At 41.2% G+C, this 16,934-nt stretch overlaps 2 long non-coding RNA genes and 1 pseudogene across 2 annotated transcripts; all 3 read right to left on the reverse strand.

Annotated features, from left to right (window-relative positions):
- Positions 1–220: 220 nt before the first annotated feature.
- On the reverse strand, positions 221–5,457 carry LOC113616607 (uncharacterized). Its single transcript, XR_003431354.1, has 3 exons — positions 5,385–5,457; positions 4,860–4,964; positions 221–452 (listed from the first exon to the last, which is right to left on the reverse strand). It is a non-coding gene; the product is annotated as an uncharacterized LOC113616607 (long non-coding RNA).
- Positions 5,458–7,107: 1,650 nt separating this feature from the next.
- Positions 7,108–9,289, reverse strand: LOC113616608 (uncharacterized). The gene is made up of 2 exons (XR_003431355.1): positions 9,184–9,289; positions 7,108–7,168 (listed from the first exon to the last, which is right to left on the reverse strand). It is a non-coding gene; the product is annotated as an uncharacterized LOC113616608 (long non-coding RNA).
- A 2,029-nt stretch (positions 9,290–11,318) lies between these two features.
- LOC113616611 (RAD52 motif-containing protein 1-like) lies at positions 11,319–16,428 on the reverse strand (annotated as a pseudogene).
- Positions 16,429–16,934: the final 506 nt, after the last annotated feature.

Consider the following 16,934-nt stretch of genomic DNA (forward strand, 5'->3'; position numbering starts at 1 on the left):
CCAAATTACAGAAGGGACTCATATGTTCTACCTTTTGTCAGCATTGAGTGAGGACAGCCCCTACATCCCCAACCATGTGGCCTTCCCTACCCCAGAGCCTCCTAGAAGGCCTCTTGCCTGGCCTGATGCCTAGGAACCAGGCATCAGGCCAGCAGGAACAGGTACAACCAAAACCTCTCCCCGTCCACCCTCTTTCCTTAAAGGACTAGCGAAAGCAGATGAATCGGTGCCAGTCCTGTTCTAAGTCAGCTTGGGCTGGGGAGCTAATTCTGCTAATAAATAAATTAGGGTAAACCATTAGGGTAATTAAACATTCTTCCTGCCTTTGGTCAGGAAATTGAAATAGATGAGTTCTAAGTTCTCCTCTAGTTGTAAAATTCTGCTTTCAAAACCAATATTTACCTTCTGCTTCTTTTTTTATCTTCCTCTTTTGCAATTCTATGAGAATAAATCTGTTTTGAAAGAAAACGTGATCATGATTAGCCATTACAACTATTTCCAAATCCTTATTCATTCCTTTTTACTTTAAATCTTATCTACCCAGTGAGGTGATAACTTTTTTAAGGAAAGGAATTCTACCCTGTTTAATAATCCTTTGACTCTTCCACAGTACCTAACATAGGGACTTGCATGCAGTAGGCAAGATATTTTATTGACTGTTTTAGATAATGTTCAACACATAATTCCTAATAAAAACTCTTAGAAGTAGAAAAAGAAAATAAAAGTATCTAGCAGAAACCTAAGCATTGTTTTAAAGTCAAGACCAAGAGTAGGATGCCCATGATTACTGCTACTATTGATCACTGTGGAGGAGATCTTAATCAGTATGATAAGAAAAACGAAGTATTGGAAAGGAAGAGACAAAAATATTTGCACGTGAAATGAGGGACCTAAAAAGACCAAAAGAATCAACCGAAATTTTATTGGAAGCAACATGAGTAAGATGGCTCCATACAAAATCAAGAGATCCACATATAAGCCTCAATAGCTTTCCCATATAACACAAATAACTAACTGAAAAACAGAAGACACCTCCCATTTACTGTATCAGTAGAAATGCATAACGTACCTAGGAATAAACTTAACCAAAAATTTGTAAGACCTATGTGATGAAAATATTAAAACTTTTCTGAAGGACATTAAGAAGATGTACTCACATGGCATGAGATACCATCCTCCTAGAAGGTTGTAAAGAGGTCAATTCTCTTCACAGTAACCTCCAAATTCAATGCAATCTATTTATAGACAAAATAACTTTAAGTAAAACCTGGCCAGCAGACATTTGGTAGAGAATATATGTAAGAATAGTTATGAAATGTATGAAAAAGAAGGTCAAAGAGTAGGATCTTGCCCTACCAGATATAACATATGTTATAGAGCAACTGGAATTAAGCAGTGTGATATTGGTACTGGTACAGGACAAGATAACTGGATCACAGAATAGAGTCCAGATAAAGATAGTATATTAGACCAGGGAAGAAAGACTAAACCATTCAGTGAAAGTTTTGAAAACAATTAGATCTTCATATAGGGGGAAAATGTTAGATCCCCTACCTCAGCCACACGAAAAAACAAATACAACAAATTCTAGACAGATTATTAAAGTACTTGAAGAAAATATTATGGATTATTTTTACGTCACGAGGTGACAAAGGCCTGGCTAACAAAACCCACCGCACACGAGCCATGAGGAGAGGTCGGGCAGATATGGTGGCTGACTGTCAACACACATCCTACTCTTCACAGCACTTGCCCCCTTTTTCCCTGGACTGTTTGTCTTGTTGTTGACTTATAAAACTCTTGGGAGTTCCCTGGTGGTCCAGTGGTTATGCCTTGGCTCTTTCACTGCTGTGGCCCGAGGTTCAATCCCTGGTCAGGGAACTAACATCCCGCAAGCTGCACAGCATGGCCAAACCCCGCCACGCCCAAACAAACAAACAAAAAACTCCTTATAGTAAAGAAATGCTGGCTTTCATTGTATTTCAGTGTTTCGAATCTTTCCAGTTTTTTTTTGTCTCTAAGGAGACAAAAGAGTGGAGTAGGGAGCACAAGCTTTGCAGTCGGGTGAAACTGGCTTCAGCTTTTGGTTTGGCCACTGGGGCCTTACACTGATCTCCTTCATCTATGACAGAGGGATAGTAATATCATCCTTACAGGACTGTGGGCATAAAATCAGACAATATATGGAAAATTCTTCTTCTTATGCTTGGCATGAATCAGTGCTAAGCTGGTGTCACAGACAAGATGGCGGAATATGTCAAAGGCTCTGCTTGTGGCATCAGGCTCTGAAGGCTCTTTCCCACCATAAGATTATAAAAATATTGCTTTTATTTTCTTCTAATACCTTTATGTGGTCTTTCTTCACATTTATGGAAATATGTTTATTTAAGATGAAAAATGGGGATCTGCTATTATTTACCCCCCAAATAGTTAGGCAGCTATTCCATCACCATTAATTCATTTTTTTCCACTGATTCGAATATTAAAACATGACATTTCAAAAGTCTTAAGAAAACATGGGTCTATTGCTGGACTCTATGCTACTTCACATAAATATTCGGCTACATTATTCCTCACTGTGGAATTGACATAACGCCTCATCTCTCTTCCGTTGAACACCATTATTGTCTACCAAAGGAAGAGCACTGCATGGCCCCTGTTCTCAAAAAGCCTATCATATAAGTGGGGAGAGGAAATAATGGTTAGGACTCCTTGCTTTCACTGCCGAGGGTACAGGTTTAATCCCTACTTGGGGAACTAAGATCTCGCAGGCGAAATCAAAACAAAAGGAAACAAATGCAAGGTTAAACTACATAGAAGTTAAAAACAATAAAAAGGGGACTTTACAGAAATTGTAAAAAAGCAAAAGGACATATGCCACCTGGAGATGTAGAGGGTACAGTCTGGGCAATGGCCAATGACTAGCAAGCTGACCCCATGCTAGTCACCAGCCTCTGAGGCTCAGAAATCATCCTCTTCTGCACCAAGAGAGAACTCATGTCTTCCTGTTGTGGTGGTCTCATTTTATCAATATCACAGGATTGATCAAAAATCAGAATGCCAAATTATTACTTGACAATGAGAAATACATCTGTTCTACACACAGGGCATCCGTGTCTGCACAATCAGTGAATTACCTTCTGTGGAGACAGGCCTCCATGGCACACTCAAGCACAATCACACAGTCAAAGGCTACTTGGTGAGAACAGAATTAGAAAAGGAATCAGCTGAATCGAGAATTTAATGGGAACGCCTGAGGTAGCTGGATCCATCCAGCTCCTCAACAGGCACAGCCTGGCTGGTGGGCCTCACTCTTCAGTTATGCTGCCTAAGGTGCCATCTCTACTCTCGGGCAATGTGAGGATGGGCACTGCCCATGTTGTTCTCTCCTCACCTTTTCTATGCTTTCACTACTGACGAGGCCTCCTGCAGATAGACACATTTCTCTTGAGAAGTTAGTACATCATGTCAGGTTTTATTCAAGTCTGATAGGCCAGGAAGCCATTGGTCCTTACACATCTCTGCTCAGCTCCACGATGTGCTAACCTTGGTGTTTCTCTCCTGGGGGGCTGCCTTTTAAAAAACTGCTTACCACTTTTGTGAGTTCTGAGGGGAGGGGACTGCTTTGCTATGGCCCCTAAGAACTGGTGACAAACCTCACAGGACAAGGATCAGGAGGGCTGGAGTATTCAGGGAAGGCTTTATGAAGAAAGGTATCTGAACTTGAGTTGGTTTGTGAGAGATTCATAGGACTTCCACAGGCAAAGCAAAATAAAGGAATTTTCGATGGGTAAAGGCACAGACAAAAGTAGGAATGGGTATGGTGTAACTCGCGTATAGTGAGGAGCTGCTTTGGCTGGAATGGGGGGCTGCCGTTACAAGAGAAAAGGTCAATAAAGTAGGTTGGATTGGTAGGGTAGAATCAAGATTGTCAGCTTATTAAAGTCACTCTTTTAATGTTAGCAACTGCCAAAAGTAATAAACCATTATGTAACTGAACAAAAGGTAAACAGGCTAGCTCCAGGAATAGGCTACTATAAATATGACATACTTTAGGGTAGCCTGCTGCACGATTTTACTTGCAGTGTTTTAATGGAACATATCTACACAATTCCTAATACACCGGAGAAGAAAGCTGCTAAGTAAACCTAAGGAATTGACGAGATCACACTTTTATCTTTTAGGCATGTCCTTTTAGCCCTCCCAGGGTGACTGATAGCTCCATGAGTATGGAGATCCTATATCTCTCATCATTTCAGCCAACAAGTAAAGAAATCAACAGTACAATGAGAGTGACTGGTGAGTACAACAAATCAGCATAGTTTTTTGTGTTGAAGAAATTTTACTATCATGTCAACTCTGGCCTTCTTATAAACTTCACTTGTCAAAATAGTCCAATGGCTTGTTACCATGGATCCAATTCCATAGAGATCTCCTGGGAGTGGAGTTCCCTTAAAAATCCTGTGGGGACTTCCCTGGTGGCACAGTGGTTAAGAATTCGCCTGCAAGTGAAGGGGACGCGGGTTTGATTCCTGGTGTGGGAAGGTCCCACATGCTGTGTAGCAACTAAGTCCGTGCGCCACAATTCCTGAGCCCGCGTGCCTAGAGCCCGTACTCCACAACAAGAGTAGCCACCACAATGAGAAGCCTGCGCACCGCAATGAAGACCCAACGCAGACAAAAAAAACAAACAAAAGCACAAACAAACAAACAAAAATCCTGGGAATATACTTTTCAGTAGAAGAACAAAGTGTATTCAGTCCTCATGATTAAAGACAAGAATCAAGTGGTAGTAGGAGGAAAGGTGGCTTTGATTCTCAGTTTGTGGGTTCTGAATCTGAATTAATTATCGTCCTTACCTCAATGAGACAGAGAATTGTAACCAAAATCGTCACTACTACAGATACAGATATTGCCAAGATGAGTTTGTTGTTATAGCCATATCCTGGAACTTCTTTTGTGAGCTAAAAATAATAAATAATAATTCTTTTAAAACAAGGAGATGGAAGGGATGAAAGGTAACTATTTTTAATCCTATTCTAAATGATACTTAACTATTCTTAAAATACTATAAAAGCCAATCCTTTCAGGCGAGTAGCTTCTATAAGAACAAGCCAAATTTAATGTTAATAATCTTATCATTATCAATTTCTTCTACAATTTATCTACACATTATTTATCTTGTGTTATGGCTTTTCTTGTCTACCCTAGGAATAGTGGCACACTCTCTAAACGAGCAAAGTGGGAGATCACTGTCTTAGCCAGTTTCATGGCTGAAGAAAAGATACAGACTAGGAGGCTGTGGTATTCCTGCCTGGGCACGTTAATGGCATGTCCTAAACTGAGTGAAAGTCCAGCTCCCATGTGTCAGGGGTTATCCTCACCTCACTTGACTCCTGCTCTTTCTGCTCACTCTGGGCTTCTGTGCTCTCACTGATATAGTTGTCAGTTTTCCACTGCTCCGTATGCCATTCTGCTTTGGAAACATTTACTTCTTGCTGAGAAGTTTCATCAGGAGGCCTCATTGAGACATGAGGTTGGCACAGGCCAGCTGCACGTGGGTCTCTGAGCAGTCCCTTTTCAAAGTCTGGATAACATGAGAAATGAGCCTTTGCATGTCATTGTTGGGGATGAGGGACCGTAGCTGCTGGTTTAGCTGAGTTTCAACTTGATCACCTGGGGACGTGAGCCCTGGGAAAGTGAAGCCTGTGGGCTTGGAGGATAATTCAGTGCCCGTGTTGTGGTACTCCCATTGTGTTTTGTTGGTGTGTTGAACAGTTGGCATACTATTGTCTGCAGCAACAGTAGAATGTGCAGTGAAGACATTCCTATGGGTAGTGTTTCCAGGGCCGTTTCCTCCTGGCAGAGTAGAGTTTCCTCTAGAAATAATTTCATCAGAAACATTTTGTGCAGTATTGTTTTCTGAAGTAGTGTGTTCTGTAGAATGGTCTGAAAGAGAAAATAATGCTAGAAAAGGATTTTCCTGAGAAGTCACTTCTCTTGAAGGTGAAACAGCCTCTCGTGGAGGGGAATTTATGAGACTCCTTGCTACAGAGAACGGACAGCTTGCAAGCATCATTCTATTGAGTGAACTTTTCTTTCTGAACTTTCGACTCCTTTTGACTTTGGGTTTTCTGTGGACCCGATGAGACTGAGTTTTATGGAAGATGTATTTTTCACCAGAAGGTGAGATTAGTTCAGAAGCCTCAATATTTCTAACTCTAGCCTTTACAGCTTCTTAAACAAAAATAGTGTGGGATAAGTCTTTGATTTGCTTTTAACCTCAGATGGGGATTTTGGAGGGATGGAGGCAGAAGGCCTGTTTCAGGGAAGAGGAGCCTGCTGCCTTGGGTTCCTTTATGAATGAAGACTCTGCATTGGACGACTTTCCCACCAGCTTCCTGGGCCTCTGCACCATGAGAAGCTGTTTCAGCTTTCTTGCGGATGGCCTCCTGAGCCTTCTTTCTTTGGCAGTGTTCGCCACAGATTGCTGGGCATTCTGTTTCTTCCTGACGCTCTCATCTCCCACTGCTTTGAGGTGCATTTTCTGTATGCCCCTTGGGCCCCTGAGGACCCTGTTCACTCTCAGCAGATGTTTCTCTGTAATCTCAATCTTTGCTAGGCTGTCTTTCTGTGGTTGGGCAGCTTCCAATTTCTTTTGAAAGATGTAGAGTTTAAACGTGGCACTTAAATGGTTGGAACGTGTATGCGTGGCAGGTTTTTCTTCCTTTTTAACCTCAGCAAATTTTTCTTCAGTTTCTGCATCTAAAAATTTTCCAGAAAGTGAAGTTTCTTCAATTTATTTTTACTAGTTGAATTGTTGGGTACAGCTTTAACAGAAGGGCTCCTTGTATTGATTTTCAAAATGCCCAGTGGCATATCTCCATCTTGTGTATTTGAAAAAAGAAGTTGAATGAATGGTAATAATGTTGATTCCACATCTTCTAGATTCCCCTCTGAGATAAAAGACAGTATGTAATTCAGTGCACTGATAATATCACTTCTATTATTAAAGTCCAGCTGCTCATTCATGAAGCCTGACAAGCTGACAGCACTTTATCTGAGGATGCCCTCTCTGACTCAATAGTCAGCTCGCTGCTGTTCTTCTTCCAGGCTTGTAACACCTTCATCAACGATCCTTCTGCATTCCCTATAGATGTTTCTTCATCTGTCAAAAATAACTGTTTTTGATCATTGAAGACTGATGGGACAGCTTTTAGTCAGTCCACAGCCAAATAAATTAGGAATCACTCAACGTTTGAGTGCCACTTAGGAGAAAAAGAAACACATACTTAAGCCTATGACTGGCAACAACAAAATGCGAAAAAGATATCTCTTGAAAAAGTGGCTATCTACTCAGAAATTCTGTAGCGTGAAATATACTAACTATATTCAGGATTACTCCACTGGTTCCCAGGGGCCAGAACTGAAGAAAGTCCAAGGCTGGAAGACAAATATTCCCCTACTCAGCTGGACTCTCTGCAGATCTACTGTGACTCCTCAAATTTATATACCCCATCCTGTCCTTCCTCAGAGGCAGAGGAGTGTGAGTCTTCCTCTATCCACCTCTTTAGTGTGCTTGTGTCCTTGCTACTATCACAGATGACCACGACAACAACCGCCATTAACAGGTCGTCATCTGGACATTTCCTTCTCCACCCACCCACCGAGTCCTTTGCTCAGTCCCTGCTTCCATATATCCCAGCCCTCATAACAGAAGGCTCTATACAGAAAAAAAAAGCACTATGTCCGCCCGAGCTCTTTGCTAAAATTTGGGCAGGGATCTGGGGTATAAGAGATTTGCCCAATTGTAGGCCAACGTGGAATGTTCAACAAATCAATGGAATACTACTTGAGGTCCAAAATGCAGAAGGGAAAAAGCAACTTCTGTCAGATGGCTACTTTGCTTTCATTTCATTTTACTTCTAATATTTCCAGCTTTACTTGGGGAACCATCCAAAGCTTCTGACTGTGTGAAGGTAATGTATACCATTGTGTAGCTGGGCTTCTCTTCCAAAAGGATTAAAAGTATTTTTCCTGAGGGTCAAAGGAGGAGGGAAGGGTCATGAGAAAGGAGGAGCATGGGCTTGCAGAGAGCCCCAAACTGGGGAGAGGAGATAGGGGCACTAGGGTCATAGCACTTAACACCTCTGATCTTGTTTCTCCTCACCTGTAAAAGGAAATTTAAAATGGCTTTTCTGCCCACTTCTGGGGGAGAAGGGAGTAATACAACTAGTAAAAAAAATTGTTTGGGGGAGTTCCCTGGTGGTCTAGTGGTTAGGACCCGGCACTTTCCCTGCTGTGGCCCGGGTTCAATCCCTGGCTGTGGAGATAAGATCCCACAAGCTGTGTGTCACAGACAAAAAAAAAAAATTGTGTTGAAAAATCAGCAATATTGTCTTTATATAAGTAGCAAAGTGTTATTATTTATGATGTGCTCTAGATCAGTGATAGAGACCTGTATTCAAGCTACGTGGGCATGAAAGCACATTTTGGAAGTCACCAAGTTAGTGCCAATAAATCTAATATATAGAAAAATAGTTGAAAGCCCCTGAGTGTTTTGTGGATAGAAAAGTTTGAGATTCACAGCAAGTTCAGAGCTGGACAGTCTAAGAATAAACTAGCTCTCCCATCCATTAGAAAGGCTAGGTAGCAGCTTCCGGTTATGGAACCAGAAATCCCAGGCTCCAAATAGGACATAAAACAGCATCACTTGTACTCTTTATAAAATTGCAGAAACAAACAAAATAAATAAAAATATATTTACACCTGTCCTATAAGACAAAGGGTAACTGAGACCTAATGTATATAAAATCAGTTAACAAACTGTGATGCACTATATCAATAAGTTCTCATTTGCAGAGAGCACAGCATAGGATATGTGGCCATTAATGTTAATTCCCTTCCCACTTCCATTCCTTTCTCTTGTCCCTTTATGTATGTGGATCAGTAACATTATTAAGCTAACAATGTAACTGAGCAACTATTAGCTTAATAATGTAACCAAGACTCTGATTCTTACCAAGGGGGTAGTTCTTAGAAACTTAGGGAGTTGGAATTCTGAATGAATTAATTAAAATAATGAAATTACATCATTAATTTTAATTTTAAATTAATTTTTTAAATTATCATCATTGATTAAAAATTAAATTAAAAACTTATTATCCCACAGTTGAGACTCACCACAACGTGTGACGTCTGTCAGGCATCCACTGTCAGAACACAGCTTGACTCTCTTAGACAACCTCAATGGTATTTTTAAATTGGCAGAGGCAGCAGGCCACACGGCTAGGTAAGTTCCTATAAATGGAAACACAGATAATTAAATTCGTGGTAAAAGAGTTACTTGAGTAGGTAGAAGAGGTTGGCCAAGGCTACCACAGACCAGTGCAAAAAGGAGTTCTTGGGGCGAATGGACTGCAGAACTGGATAGGGGCCAGTTGGCCAATTGCTGCTCTTGACTGTTGTAAATAAATACAGAGGAGGAGAGAGGTGCCCAACAGAAGGATTAGGATGGCAGTAGATATGGTATGCCTAGAAAAAAGGGAATAGGGATTAGAATTGGGTGACATTGATCTGTAGTTTAATTCAGAAGTATCTCCTTCCAACCCAAAAGCCTCACTTTGGGTTGAGAGTACACAGGAAGAAGGCAGACTTCTAAGAAGAGTCTGAATAAGACCGTACCTTCTGGAATCCCTTTATCAGTTCCCTTTTGTGAGTAGTAATATATTAGAAGTTATTCTAGTAATAAAAAAGCATCGTGTGGTTAAACAATAACAGAGATTGCATTGGCCAAATCTAGACAAAAGGAACATTCCAAACAATAACATTATCATTATAATAAGGTATAACATAGTTAATTTTAAAAAAAGCACGAGTTCATAGTGATACTCAAAATGAAAAGTGGGGGAGCTCTTCTGTATAGAATATTGTCAGCTAATAAATGCAAAATGGATGATAGAATAGGAAAGTGTCATTTTGCAACTATCAATGTAATAACTGATTCAGACAAAGATTATCATTGATGCACAGTTGGGTGAAGAGTTGTTTGAAAGTAGGATCTTCACTGATCCCAAAGTATCACCCCACAGATTATTTATCAATTACAAAGGGGAAAAATAACTTTACAATGGAGAGATATGGAAGAAACCACCTTAATCAAGTGATCAAACTTAGCACTGGGCCATCCTGCTGGGATGGAGAAATTTCAGCTTCCTCAGGGGGTTCTGTAGGTTCATCTGGGTTTCCCAAAAAATCCGTAGGTAGGCACTCCTCAGGATAAATGGCATCCATACTGGGATCTAAATAATCACCCTGCAACTGTCGTTCTAGACCCTGAGTGTTTTTTTTGAAATTGGCCTGTACTTCCAACAATAGTTTTGTCAAGTCGTTGATGCTAAACTAGATCTTTCTTCAGGTTTGGGGGTGAAACCATAAACTTCATTGGTTTTGAACTGTTACTACCTAGAGGTGGAACAGTATTTCAAATGATTGGTGACCTTCAGCCTCATCTACGCCTATGTGTTTAGTCTTACTTTTGTGTGGAGAAGGGAGAACAAAGGGCTGATTCTGATCCCAGTCTTGCACTGGAACTGCCTCTGGGAGCTTTTGATGTTGGGTTTGTTTGTTATTCAGATCCTGATGTGGAATAGCAAACTGATCTGGCCCTGGGGGCAGCTCTCAAACCGAATCCGTATCCGGGTAAGGAACCTCAGTCTCAGTCAACTCCTGATGAGGGGGGGCCAACATCTGGACTGGAGACAAGGACATTAATTAAAGCCCACGGCTTCTGCCAGGGGTGTAAGGGCATGGGGCCATTTGGGAGCAGGGTCTGAGGCCTGTGAAGACCAAGCCTCTGTCAGCCGCGGGGGATTGGGGGTCACCTGGACGGGGCCCAGGGCCCACTCCGGAGGCTTAACTGCCTGGACTAGAAGCCACCGTGCTTGCCATGTGAGGAAGAGCCGAGGCAACCAATGGCGCAGCCGGGACATAACATGCGGCGGCTCCAGGGGCAGTGCCCCAGGCCACTGAGGAGCCGGAAGCACATGCTGCTTCCCAGCTGAACCGCTATGCCAGCGCCTACGCGACGGCTCACGTTAGCAACCGCGCACCCCGCCCCCGCCTAACGTCCCTCCCGTTATTTATGACGTCTTCAGATGCGCCACAGTTATTAGGCTCCTGCGGAGATCCAATCTGCGCCACCAGAGTGGGCCTTTTTCCCAGAGTTCCCAGGGCGCAAGCCATCCTTCCCCTTGCAAAGGCAACAATTACCTCCTGCCGGCCCTCTTCCCAACCCCGCCCTGCCCACCCTGGCCCCAAACAATGAGGCGGGATTTGGGCTGCAGACCCGAGTGGCCCCAAACTGCAGCAGCCCAGGGGTGGACTGGGGAGGGAAGGATGCAGAGCTTCCCGAGGAAACCAAAGGACCTGGCATTCTGGGAAATTCAAAAGTGCTAGTCCAGTTCTGGCGATCTGAACTCTTCCTTCTCAAAGCTGAAGTCTGAGAGACATTCTTCCTGCCTTTGGCCACACGGCTGACAAGAAAAGTAGCTGACCTGCGAAATGAGCACCAGTTAGGGTGGCGGAAGGGGAACACACCTTACAATTATTCGAAAATGTTGCCATTTCCTCCAAACTCTCAGTATTCACGTCTCAATATTCATACACCATTTTGTTATTAGGGGTCACCACTGAATCAGTGATGACTCCAGAACTTCTGTAGGAGGGGTTTGGGGCAGGTGAGCAATTCATTCTGGGAAAGAGAGTCTAAAACCAAGTGAATGGCCCTTTACATTAGCATGGGAAGACTTCCCCCATCCCACCTTGTCTCAACAGAGCCATTAATGTAGAAAAAACTACAGTGTCACTTTTCAGAGGTCTACCCTGTGTGCACATATGGAGAAGACACTTAGAATGTTAAAGTAAGCATGATAAGTAATCTTCTTGAAATACCGTAACTAGCACGAAGTTTAATTTCTTCACAGTCCTTTTCATAATCTATTTAATTTTACTCCTTTTTAATCATCTGCTACACCTTTAACACCTAAACTCCAAGAGAGAAGGATCTTCACCTTATTTCCAGTGCCTAGCACATGATGGTTTCTAAATGGAACTGATTCCAAGATTGGCCTCATTTAGGAGTGGATCTGTTGTTATAATTAGGTTTCCAGAAACTTTTGTATCAATACGGAACACTTTCCTCTCACATTTCATAGGAAGCTAGACTTCTTAAAGCCCAAACATGGATACGTTTCAAGTTCCCTTGACTGATTTAAATTGATTTAAAATAATTAGTTTGTACAGGAAAAAACTTCCAAAATTTTTACATTTTTCAGAACATAACCACCTTTTCTTTCTCTACTTTCTTTCCTTCAAAACAAACTTTGCAACATTGGGGGGAGTTAAATAATCAGAAATCTAGCCAAAAATTAAGCTCTCAATGACATGAAACACATTTTTTGCTCCTTTTAAATAAAAATCCTATATGCAGTACACTAATGTTTTCTTTCAGAAATTACATTGACAACTTAATCCCTAATTCGAGGTATCCATATAACTCGTTTACAGAAAGGTTCTTTGGCAAAATATTTAACACAAGATATATATGAGATGTTGAGATCTGGGTAATATACCTTACTTGAAAGGCATGAATAGTTTTTAAACAGTGTAGCATAATCACACTTAAAACCATAGTTACTTTGTTCCCAAGTCCCTGCAATTCTATTTGAGGGGAGCTCTAAAAGGCCTGTGTCTTCTCCTGTGTCCACAAACGTAGACGTACACTGGTGGCCCTCAATCCTGCTCTCCAAACTTCATATAGGGACCAGAGACAAGGCTCGGGACTTGGAAAAGTCCTAGAAATTCCCTGCCTCAAAAGTACTTTCAGAGTTTCACATTTCCCTAAGGAAGACAGGGCTGAGTAGACATGCTGAAGTCTTCCAAATCCTGCTGGTTGTTTTGAATTATGGCTACACTGGCTATGTACCTCTTGAGTTTTTAACTCCACATACTTGAATTAAATCCTGTAGTTCCTCTTCGGTTCTAGCATCTGTGACATCTTCACAGGGTCTATATGCCACAGCTGTTTCACCACTTTCTGTAATAAAGTTAACAAGGATCAATTCAGAAGTATTCTTGTTCTAAAACTTCCTGTATACAATGGTAGCACCGAATAATTAGACATTCTTTTGACTTCTAAAAGCAGAAAATAAGAGCATTTTCCTAGAAGTTCCCTCATCTGACACGTCAGTTTTTATTATAATTATTTGTGAAGACATATATAGGAAGTATCAACTTTGGTTCAAAAGCTTTATGATCTTAGAAATAAGAACTAAGGAATAAGGACATAGAAATTAAAAGCTGTGGAAACAAAAATGTTCAATCACAATACAATTAAATAGGAAGGCATTATTAGGTGGGGGTCAAAGTGAGTTCAAACCTGGGAGAGATACCACTGGACTATAATAGATACTTCCTATTAGAAGCAAGGCAAGTGCTTACTCCCTGGGACCAAAATTCTACCAGTTACAATGAACAAAGCTTTGGAGACAGAGACAGACAGAGCATTTGAACTCTCTACTGGCAGAAACTGGCCCATGTACCCTTTGGACAATACAGCTTGCCTCAAGGCAAGATACGGCCACCAGGCTTTTTGGTCTAAGGAGTTTTGGGTACATATAAGGAGTACCTTGGCATATTAGGCACAAACAACTCAGGCATTTATTTTGGTTCTTAAAGGTTGTTACCCAGAGTTGACAGCGGATGGAGATTCTGCCTGATGACCAGGGAAGTCAAACTTCCCTGGAAGGACTGCCCAGGCTGGAAGGCCAAGTCCAATCCAGGGTCAACTCTTACAAGCCAATAACGTCGCTGACAACTTAGCTAGGATTTCTCAGTCTCTCAGCCTGCAGGGCTGTGAAGCAGGGGAGCAATTCTGTTCCGGGAATCTACTAATCATAAAGTTTCCTTTGGGCACAGCCTGTGAAATTCTCACCGCTGTATAACTGCATAGGGAACACAATCAACGCTATTCAATAGCATGACCAGTTTCAAGGCTCACAAAAACTTAGCCGATTATTATATAAGAATCATATTCACCCAATATATCAGAAATAAACACTTCAACAAGAAAACAACGGTAATAATAATAGTCAATATATTTTGTCTGCTTACTATGTTTCAGGCATAGTTCTAAGCTTTTTACATTCATCATCTCATTTACTCTTACAATATCCCCCATTTAGTGGTAAGCTGAATTACTAACCCTATATGCAGATAAAGAAATTGCAGCTTAGAGATATTAAATGCCTTCAAAAGTCTCTGGCTAGAAAAACCTAAAATTGCAACAACGACAGCAACAAAATCTAAGAGACAATGTTAGGACTCAAACACAGGTGTCCAAGGCTTATAATCACTACACTATTCTGTATGATAAGCAAGCAATTGAGGAAGAACTGGATCAAACACTTTCTGTATGAACTGAGGCCAGTCATTCTACATCTAAACACTGGGGACAATAATATTTGCCGTCGTTCTTCTCATAAATGCCACAAAGAACAAATTTAAGACTGTTGCTGTGAAAGCATACGGTGAATGAAAGAATATGTAATGTTTTAGATAACCATTATTTTCATCCAATTAACTTTTCAAATTAGTTTATTTGCTCACTGAAACTGAAGCACTTCAACGACATTCAAAAAGGTCTTACCTAAAACCACAATCAGCAATTTCTGGAATGCAGCTGTTATAGCTTTCTGAATAGCAAGCTTCTGGGTTACCTTCCTTCCCATAAGGAATGATAATGACCCTAAATCCAACCAAAACAGATGAATTTAAAATGCCTATATGAATAACTGATTTCTAGGTTATATGTTTAAAACTAAAAATGCATCTGTGATTCTTAGACATTACCTTAGTGATTAAGGGCAGGCACAACACGGGTACGGGTGAATGTTTCCGTTGCAGGTACACCCTGGCATGGCACATTTTTACGGCTCGGATCTATTCTGGAAGTTCCTAAAATACTACGCGGGAAATGCAAACCAAGAACGTGGCACAAATCTCATATTACTCACAGATTTCAAATGGACAAGCTGAGGCTACACTGCTACAGACCCTGCTATCCTCTGCGTAAAGGCTGGACTCATACAGTGAGATAGAGTTGGTTGTAGTGCAGATGATCTGGCCTCTACGCAACCATCACCCACTCAGGTGGATGGTGGAGCCTCCTCCACCCCATTCGCTAACAGCCCTGCCTCTGACTTAAAACCCTAAGCCCAAGTGCCATGGAATCTAGGAAAAAACTCAGTACCAATCGGAATCCTCTTTCTAGGGATCTACATTTATTTTTCCGCTCAGGCCATTCTATAGGAGGCAAAGGACTGAACATTTACACATGAGTTTATTTCAATCTTCAGACAATGATTTTTTGGGGATAACTGAAGGTCAGAAGACATGTGTATTTGAAGGATTATTTTAGCACAAAACAAATTATTAACGAAAAAAATAATAATAATAATAACTAATTTTCCCTCCTCCTAAGCTTCTTGGCAGGCAGCGAGTTCTAAAATTCTAAAGTTTAAGGTGTTGTCAGGTATTGCCTAAGATAAAAACCTATATTGTCGGGCAGAACAATTCTGCCCAGGGCTTTAGTTGCTTAGAAAAGGTGATGATGTATCTGAAAAGTTTAGTTTCAGAAAGAAAGGAAAAAGAAGAAATCCCACTGCCTCACCTCCCCACACACACACATACTGGAAAACAGACCTTCGTCCAACTTATCCAAAGGTTCCTCAGCCATGCCAACTCAGGGACTCCTGCACTTGTGGGAGGTCAACACCACCTCTAAAGCACAGAAGAACTTCAGGCTTTGCTTCTGAAGTGCTGTCACAATATCTTCATTTTCCCTTTCTTCAAGGTTATAAAGATCCCGAAGCTGTTAGGATTTTGAATTAAAGGCTAGACTTCAACATATACTGTTGTTAGAAATAAAAACTAAACTGCAGCAATCCCAGGTAATAGTTTAGGTATGCTATCCCTTCAAAATCAACTTAGACTTGCAAATGAATCACTAGGTATGGACAAATATTGTTTATGATATACCATACAAATACTGGAGAAAATTATGGACACCACCATCCAAGTCATTGAGTTTATCACTAATTCTAGGTGGCAGACCAATGCTCAGATACTTACATGTGGAAGCCACCCACATCTCCTCCCCACAGCCCTGTTCTATCCTTCTCTCTAAAGTCTAGGAGTTCAGAGTTGAAAGGAGTCTGGTTAGTCAAAGAAAGTCTACAGAGTTTACCTTGATGATCCTTTTTCACCACACATGGAAACCAAAGAAGTAATTTGCCAATTTTTGGCATCTGGAGCTGTTTAGGGCAAGCATATTATGATGAACCACCTCTATCTGGTGCCGAGACAAACCTAAACACATAAAAGACCTAAAAATATCTCAACCCTACATAGAGATTTATTTTGGATATACCTGAGATTTATCAATACCAATTTCATAGAGTGTTTGTGAAGATTAAGTAGGACATTTTAAGCAATGAGTTCACAGTGAGCCCTAAATAAATGTTATTTATTATTTTTAAGTCAGTACTTTTCTGCATCATTTCCAGGGCCCCTGATTAACCAGAAAGTTCCCTGACATCCGGTGGTGAAAGTGATGATGAAAGCATCCAAGAAAGCCCAGCAAAAGCCTATGATGGGGCTGGGTGTAAGCAAAGGAATGGACTGTTTTACTCATCTCATCCTGTAGCTCCTGCTTGAGAATATGACGTGAAGAGGAGACAAGATGGACCTGCCACTGAATTAGGACCTTAATCTGTAGCACACCCTCCCCAAGTTACTGTTAGAAGAGGGAATATGTATACCTTTATAAATGTAAATGAAGCAACGAAAAAAATTAGAGGTTCATCTGCATTAAC

This window comes from Aethalodelphis obliquidens, unplaced genomic scaffold (genome assembly GCF_003676395.1).
Source record: "Aethalodelphis obliquidens isolate GAN/ISIS:26980383/991018 unplaced genomic scaffold, ASM367639v1 scaffold241, whole genome shotgun sequence".
Lineage (NCBI taxonomy): Eukaryota > Metazoa > Chordata > Mammalia > Artiodactyla > Delphinidae > Aethalodelphis > Aethalodelphis obliquidens.